Consider the following 7980-nt stretch of genomic DNA (forward strand, 5'->3'; position numbering starts at 1 on the left):
GTGTGACTGCAGGAGCCTTGGTTCCAGTTGCTGGCACAATTCCCATCTATGGCATTCATTGGGATTCCAGCTGGATACACTGACGACTGCGTTGCTCGTCCTCGGAGTGCCAAATTCTCTCCTGCACAAAGGACATGGTGACAAAAATCAACAGATCAAAATCATGACAATCTGTGGGTTTTATAAAACTCACCATATGTATTAAAAATCCACAATCCCACTAACTTTCAATTTCTCATAAATGGGAGATGCAACTTTTTTTGTTCAATTTATCCCAGTTCATGTCTCCTATAAATGATTATGTTCCTTTGGTATTATTATTATTTTCTTGTAATGGTTATGGTGAAAAAAAAAATCCTGTATGATTTAAGACCGAAATAAACTTATTCATTCATTGCCATTTGTACATACATTCCATCCAAAATCAACACTAATGACATTTCAAAACATGTCACAACTCAAACTCTCACCAGTCGCAGCAGGATACCCATAGACTTCCACTTCGCAGAGTGAAAGGACTTTGTTTTGACCCTCCATTTTCACAGTCACATAGCGTCCCTCCACTTTGCTGGTAAAATTCAGAGTGAAAGACTCGCCCAATGAAACCTCAGGAACAGAACCATCCCTGCGAGACAGAGGGAGGAAAAAGTCCATAAAGACGTCTAAGATTAAAGGACTAGTTCACACAAAAATGAACAAAAATATCATTATCTTCTCACCTTAATGTCAACTGAAACATTCATTTACATGTTCACAAGTTTATGTTATTATTACACATAGTGAACCAGGTGGCACAGCTTCATTTCAGGCGGCTCCATATCAACTTACATGAATAGTAACAACAAAACAGTGTACAGTGCAAGAACATGCAATCAGACAACTTTTTGTGGATGAAAAAAAGCTCAAAAAAGAGTAGTGGTCACTTTTACTCACATGCTTATTGTTTGATGAGTCTTTATATTCACTTACGCTTTTTTTGGACTCTGATCTTGAATAGGAGAGTCCGAGATGTAGATATTTGCCCCAATGGTCTCGTCTGCACAGCAGTCTCCTCTGACTGTGATGATGATGGAGGTGATAATGTAGGAGTCCAGCAGGTCCACTCTCCACCAGGGGTTCGTCTGATATTCAGTAGTGCTGCATGATCCAGCTATGAATTGAGAGCCACGGTTTCCATCGATGGTATGGGAGGCGGCACTGTAGCCTGTCCATGGTGCGCCTCTGATTGATGACTGAGTCGCTTTCCCATGCAAGGCCAGATTTTCTGTGAATGTGGCATACATTTAAATATACATTTAGTTGATGATTTGTCATTGTTTCTCAGTAGCTTGCCACAGCTGGTTCTGTCTAGTATAAACAATATGTGCTGCTGCTGCTGCTGCTGCTGTTTAGGCACCATGATCACAGTTATTTCAAGTTGCAAACCTATCCTGCATTTCAGCTAATCATGTAGTTTCTGTCACCGAATGCTAACTCACTTCCACAGTATCAAACAACGCATGGCAAGGCGCTGCTAATGGCTGGTAGCTGCTGGTGCTAAAGACAAGACAGCTAACTGTGTCACAGTAATTTAAATATGGAAACAAAGCTACCTTTGCCTGTTTGCCTTTTCTTAAAATGTGACAAAATGCACCCATCACAATAATGTTCCTCATATCTTTTATTTCTAACCTGCATACTGTAGATTTAGCCATGTTTTGCACACAGCTGATTCTCCAACTGACCTCTATGACAGAAACAGCTGCTGCTAGATTGACACAACTGCAAAGCTTCTGATGCAGTGATCAAACCAATTAAGGCAGCCAGTGCATTTTATTTAAATAATCACAAGCTGTGATTGCAATTCTCCAGCAGTCACAAATACACAGCAGGACATTTTACGGCAAAGACAACATATATATCACAAGATCATATTTACTTGAAGCGGTGGTAACCGTGCATGTGCCCAGGAGAAGCAGCAGGAGGATAATTATGGGGTGTTTCATCTTTCTGGTTGAGAGAGAGACAATAAAAAGGGACATTAGTAGATTTGTCATCATTACTGTGTGAAACTGATCCATATCACAAAGTGCTTCACAAAGACAGCAAAAAAAAGAAAGAAAGAAAGAAAGAAAGAAAGAAAGAAAGAAAGAAAGAAAATGAAAAAGATAAAACAAGTCATAAACTCATCATGTTAAAAAAAAAAAAAAAACAATTTGTAGTATAAAAAAATATAAAAGACAATTATTATAGATATTAAATACAATTTAAAGTACATTAAAACTCAAGCAAAATCAGGAATTTAAAAAGGCAAAGTATATTTTCATAATGGACTTCAAAGAGATTAGAAGCAAGGAAGCACGATGCTCCTCTGAAGAGTGAGCTTTCCTAGATGGAAGATAAGACAAGACACACAGTTTCTTTAATTACACTTTAACTTTAACTAAAATTTCATTTATTACTCAGGCAATGGAACAGCAGAGCTGAATCAAAAGACACTTCAAGAATAATTTGGGGAGAGAAAGAAAAATGTTTCCCACCTTCTCTCTGGTCAAAAAGGATTTAAGGAGAGAGATGAAGTAAAAATGCTCTCAAGGATGATGAGTCTTGATGCGCTTTCTTCAAGCAGCTCACCGATCCTCTTCAAAACCGCCTGTTTGCAGCTCTTTTTATCTCTCTTTCTCTCTCTCTCTCTTTCTCTCTCTCCCTCTCTCTCTCCTTCTCTCTCTCTCTCTCTCTCTCTCTCTCTCTCTCTCTCTCTCTCAGCAGATGTTTTTTTTTTAGTGAAAGCTGTTACCTCATACATTCAGTTACCACAGTCAGCAAGCTTTCTGTGACCAGGGTGTGGTCTGTTCACTGGAGTTAACTCATAAGAACAGTTTATTTACCAGTGTCCCCGTCTTTCTTCTTGCCCAATCGTACTGTCAAGGCCACCACACACCTGCCATCTCTGGCTCTACCTGCAGCAGCTCCTCGGTGTTTAACCAGCCACTGGTCCACAAGGAGATAGTTTCTTTATCCCTGGTGACAGAGAGCCAGCAGAGGCCCAGTTATAATGAGGCTATGCACTCTAAAATCTTTCTGGTCTGCATGTCTTCCTTTGTTACCCCAGCATGCTGGTGAGCCAGATTGGAAGCAGGAGCAGGAGAAATGGCTGCAGCCTCCATGTGGAGCCAGCAGGTGGACCAGCAGCTGGAGTTCGTGAGAGCATCCGAAGGGTTTCTCTCAAAACAACTTGCATGCTGATGCCTCCTCTGCAACTCCTGAGACTGCTTTCAGATCAGTTTTGTACAAGTAGCAAGAAGAGAGGCCCATGTTGTTTCATTCGTGCATTGTTATTAATATTGTGCTTACTTTGAATTACTTATATCAGCATTTATTACTAACAATGTTTATGTGTTATTGCGTATATTATCATGATACATTTTACTACATGAGCCAGCAGATAATAGGAAAGGTACATTTAGGTAACTGGAAATTACTTTACTCAAATAATTCTACACCATCTGCCTCAAATCGTATTCTTCTATTATCTTATTATTTACAGCGATGTTTACAAGCATTTTCAAAATAAACAAAAAAGAGGTATAACCAGGTGTCTGCAGCTCCATAAAGTCTTAAATGCAAAATTATAATCTCTCACCATTAAAAAATAATAAATAAAATAAACTCAATATCTTTATCGTTTCAATTTTAGTCTCCTTCACCAAAAATTCAGTAGAGGCCAGGCAATAGTTGCTATAGCTAAATGAGAATATTTGTCTAGATAATAAACCTGTATTCTGGCCTCCACTTTCAGATAACCATATTTATTTAGTCTTTCAGGTATGAATGCATGTAAAATCTGCCAAAAACAAAAACATGGGATAACAAGTTGATTATGATTATTCTATGATATCATAACTTAATATTTGTTGGCCTTTAACTTTATTTCGTATAGGTGAAGTATTTAATTTGAACAGGTGCTGAATGGATTCTTTTTTGTATCTCGAATAGTACTTATAGACATGTGTGTGCATGTATGTATGTATGTATGTGCACAGTACGGACAAAAGTATTGGGTCACTTCCATATTCCACCTCCAGGAGCTTTTCTGACCTCCCATTCTAAATCCATTGGCATTAATATGGAGTTGGTCCTTTGCAGCAGAACAGCTTCCAATATTCTGGGAGGCAATATTCTGTGGGAGTTTCTGCCCGTTCATCCAGAAGAGCATTTGTGAGCTCAGACACTGATGTTGGACCAGAGGGCTCGGCTCGCAAACTCTGTTCTAGTTCATCCCAAAGGTGTTAGATGGGGTTGAGGTCGGGGCTCTGTGCGGGCCGCTCAAGTTCTTCCACACCAAACTCAGCCAGCCACACCTTTATGGATCTGCTTTGTGCACTGGGGCTCAGTCATGCTGGGACAGAAAAGGGCCTTCCCCAAACAAAATAATGACAGCATGATTTAGCTTGGAATATCATTTACTTTAGAAAATGAACTGAAAGAATGAAAATGAATTATTTAACATAAAAACTGAATGTTGTTGTGTTTTCCAATTTGTGGTTGTGGTTTTTGTTTTGCCGTTGTGATTTTGCATTTGTGCTGTTTTCTGATTTGTCATTGCATTTTTACTTTTGTTAATTTGATTTGCAATTTGCATTTATGTTTTGTTCTTGCAGTTGTGTTTTCTGATTTGTTGCTGTGTTTTGTTATTTGCCGTTGTGATTTGCACTTCACAGCCTCCGTATCCACTACACATCACTTCATGATCTTCATGGGTACAATGTTTACGAAACACACACATTAGTAGGGAAATTTCAATTCCAATCAGCTGTAGACTGCTCTTTTGAGGTGTTCAATATTGGAAACACACACACACACACACAGAGACAAATGGAACACACTGGAACATTTTTACAGCGTGGGCTTAAACACTTTCAGTTTCATTTCTTGTTATCATTTCATTTCATTGTCAAGTCAGAAGAACTACTATCTGTCATTCACACAAGTTACAACTCCTGTATTTTAATTGGAGATTTTAATATACATATTGATAATCTGGCAGATACCAGAGCCAAAGAGTTCTCAGAATTATTAGAATGTATGGATTTTAAACAGCATATTAACTTACCTACTCACAAACATGGACATACATTAAATCTGGTTATATCATATGGTCTGAACATCAACATATCATCTGTTACTGATCTGGCTCTCTCTGACCACCACTGTGTATTTTTTAACTGTCTCGATCACTCTCTACACAACACCATAGAACGCACTATTAGAAAGCGATACATCACCTCTGAAGTGGCCACAACTCTCACATCACATATTGCAGCTTACAAAAGTACAGTTTTACCATCATCCTGTGAAGTTTTAGTGAAGGATTTTAACCATAAAATGAAAACAGTGCTTGACGCAGTCGCTCCGATCAAAACCAAGAAAATAACTATGAAAAAGGTTGGTCCATGGAAAAATAATCACACCATGAAGTTAAAAAGAGAATGCAGAGCTGCAGAGTGCAGATGGCGAAAAACAAAGCTAGAAATCCATCACAATATTTTTACTGAAAACCTTAAAAACTATAACAAGGAAATTCGAAAGTCCCGACAGTCATACTACTCCAACTTAATCAACACCAATATTCACAACCCCAGACTGCTTTTTAACACAATCAATTATCTTATAAATCCTGCTACAAACTACAGCAGTGAGCCCCCAGCTTTTAAATGCCAAGAGTTTGCTGGCTACTTCAGGGAGAAATTAATTAACATTAGGTCTTGTATCTGCCAGCAAAACAGGCACACTGCACTTTTACCAGTATCCTGCGTAAAATGTGATGCGAGATATGAATGTTTGACCTGGTTGAGGCTGACACTCTGAGGAAAGTAGTAACAGAACTGAAACCTTCCACATGTTCCCTTGACCCCATCCCAACTTCCCTTTTTAAAACCAGCATGTAGCAGGTATGATCCCTTTTTAAAACTTCCCTTTTTTTTAGTTCAGTATCTGAAGACATACTAGCCATTGTAAACTATTCCCTACAGCAAGGTGTCTTCCCCACTGATTTTAAAATTGCTTTAGTTAAACCTCTTTAAAAGAAAGGGAACCTGGACATTCTATCTCCCAGCAGTTATAGACCAATTTCAAACCTCCCATTTTTAAGTAAAATTTTAGAGAAATTAGTTTTTATTCAGTTAAGTGCCTTTTTAAATTCATATACCAAATTGGAAATGTTTCAATCTGGTTTTAGGACAAATCACAGCACAGAGACGGCCCTGCTAAAAGTAGTAAATGATATCAGAACAAACCTTGACAAGAACAAACCTTCAGTTCTGGTGCTGCTTGACCTGAGTGCTGCTTTCGATACTGTGGACCACCAAATTCTTTTAGATAGATTAGATGAGTGTGTTGGCCTGTCTGGAATGGTTTTAAAGTGGTTCACCTCATATCTTTGTGGAAGAACATTCTTCATTTCTATAGACAATCAGTTTTCCAAACAATATGAGGTTACCTGTGGAATACTACAAGGATCAATTTTAGGACCGTTACTTTTTAATTTATACACGTTACCCCTGGGCAGTGTCATCAGGAGACACAGCATCCCTTTCCATAATTATGCTGATGACACCCAGCTCTATGTGGCCGTGTCTCCTGATGACACTGGACCACTTGATTCACTTTTTAACTGCATTTCGGATATTAAGGCCTCGATGTCACAGAATTTTTTACAGCTCAACCAGGACAAAACAGAAGTACTGATTATTTGTTCAAAGGCTCAGAGAGAGAAACTGGCCTCTAAACTAAATACACTTGGACTAAACCCAAGCCAAGAGGCAAGAAATTTAGGAGTGATATTTGACTCTGATTTTAATTTTAAACCACATATACGCAGTGTCACAAAAACAGCATTTTATCATTTAAAAAATATCTCCAAAGTGAGACCATTTCTCTCTCTGGGCAATACGGAGAGACTAATGCACGCTTTTATAACTAGCAGGCTAGACTACTGTAACGCTCTCCTTTCTGGTCTACCCAAAAACACAATTAATCAGCTGCAACTGATCCAAAACTCTGCAGTAAGAGTTCTGACTCAGACCAGAAGGAGAGCACACATTACGCCTATTTTAAAATCCTTACCCTGGCTGCCTGTTAGTTCTCGCATTGATTTTAAAGTTCTTTTATTAGTTTTTAAGGCGCTGCATGGACTTGCACCAGACTATATATCAGAGATGCTTTTAGTACATGAACCAGGAAGGCTCCTCCGATCCTCCAGCTCTTCTCTCTTGGCTGTTCCACAGAGTAGAACCAAAACATTCGGTGATGATGCTTTTAGCCACTAAAACTCTGGAACAGCCTGCCGGAGGATCTGAGAGGAGCTGGAAGCATTGAAACTTTTAAACGTAGACTAAAAACCCATCTCTTTGGTCTGGCCTTTATGTAGTGTCTTATAATATTATAATATTATAATTTTATAGTTTTATAGGTATTCTATTTCTTATTTACTATTAATTATTTTATCTGTATTTGTTTTATTGTTATTTTATTGATAGTTTCTATATATTATATTCTACATTCTATTTTATTGTTTTTCATCTTGTTTTTATATTTTATTCAGTATCTTATTCTTGAGTTATTTTATTATTGCTGTGTCTTTATTGTTTTAAATTGTATCGTGGATTTTTCTCTTTAGTTAGTCAAATAAAGGATCTGGAATCAATAAGTTGTCTTTGGGAATTTTATTATTCAGCGCAGAAGGGAAGAACCAAACAGAGTGCAAGGCAGTCTGCAGGGAAGTTCCGCAGAGTGTTTATAATCAGAGATATTTATGCAGAAAAATCAGACAATGAGTCAAAAAAACGTTTACATCCTGTTTGGTCATGAGTGACATGTGCCATTTCCAAATTAGGTAATACAGACAAGTTAAAAGTTCAAGCACTTTTGGTGCAAAAGTTCAGGATCCTTAAGCAAAGAGTTCAGCTAGGGTCTTATGCTAGCGAAAGTTTTAGTTCCTTA

At 38.1% G+C, this 7980-nt stretch overlaps 1 protein-coding gene across 1 annotated transcript in view; it reads left to right on the top strand.

Moving 5' to 3' along the window:
* The window catches only part of dpy19l1l (dpy-19-like 1, like (H. sapiens)), a 196285-nt gene that overhangs the window by 185636 nt on the left and 2669 nt on the right, over positions 1 to 7980 (top strand). The gene's annotated exons all lie outside the window — the stretch shown is intronic.

This window comes from Myripristis murdjan, chromosome 16 (assembly GCF_902150065.1).
Source record: "Myripristis murdjan chromosome 16, fMyrMur1.1, whole genome shotgun sequence".
NCBI classification, from domain to species: domain Eukaryota; kingdom Metazoa; phylum Chordata; class Actinopteri; order Holocentriformes; family Holocentridae; genus Myripristis; species Myripristis murdjan.